Genomic DNA, 1,201 nt, shown 5'->3' on the forward strand with positions numbered 1-1,201 from the left:
ACCGCTCCAGTGTTAGTTTTGCCATCAACTTCAGGTTCATATACCGTGTATTGTGATGCTTTGAGAGTTGGTATTGGGTGTGTGTTGATGCAGGAGGGTAGAGTTATTGCTTATTCTTTTCGTCAGTTGAAGCCCATAAGATAACTACCCTGTTCATGATTTGGAGTTGGCTGCCATTGTTCACGTGTTGAAGATTTGGAGGCATTATTTGTATGGTGTGTCTTGTGAGGTGTTTATTGATCATCATAGACTCCAGCACTTATTCAAGCAGAAGGATCTCAATTTGAGGCAGCGAAGATGGTTGGGGTTGCTAAAGGATTATGATATCAATATATTGTACCGTCCGGGGAAGGCCAATGTGGTGGCCAATGCTTTGAGCCGAAAGGCAGTAAGTATGGGAAGTTTGGCATATATTTTAGTTGGGGAGAGAGCCCTTGCAATTGATGTTCAGGCCTTGGCCAATCGGTTCGTGAGGTTGGATATTTCAGAGCCTAGTCGGGTATTGGCTTGTGTGATTTCTTGGTCTTGCTTATATGATCGCATCAGAGAGCGCCAGTATGATGATCCTCTTTTGCTTGTCCTTAAGGACAAAGTTCAGCACGATGATGCCAGAGATGTGACTATGGGTGATGATGGGGTGTTGAGGATGCAGGGCCGGATTTGTGTGCCCAATGTGGATGGGCTTCGGAGTTGATTATGAAGGAGGCCCGTAGCTTGTGGTATTCCATATCCGAGTGCCGCAAAGATGTATTGGGATTTAAGACAGTATTATAAGTGGAGGAGAATGAAGAAAGACATTGTGGGATTTGTAGCTCGGTGTCTCAATTATCAGCAGGTGAAATATGAGCATCAAAGACGGGGTGGCTTGCTTCAGCAGATGGATATTCTAGAGTAAGTGTGGAGAGGATCACTATGGACTTTGTAGTTGGACTCCCAAGGACCTTGAAGAAGTCTGATGCTATTTGGGTGATTGTAGATCGGCTGACCAACTCCGTGGACTTCATTCCTGTGTGTACTACCTATTCTTCAAAGCGGTTGGAAGATATCTATATCCGGGAGATTGTTCTTTTGCATGGTGTCCCGGTTTTCATCATTTCAGATAGGGGCACTCAGTTTACTTTACAATTTTGGAAGTCTGTGTAGTGAGAGTTGGGTACTCACGTTGAGTTGAGCACGACTTTTCACCCTCAGACAGACGGGC

This window comes from Nicotiana sylvestris, chromosome 12 (genome assembly GCF_000393655.2).
Source record: "Nicotiana sylvestris chromosome 12, ASM39365v2, whole genome shotgun sequence".
NCBI classification, from domain to species: Eukaryota; Viridiplantae; Streptophyta; class Magnoliopsida; order Solanales; family Solanaceae; genus Nicotiana; species Nicotiana sylvestris.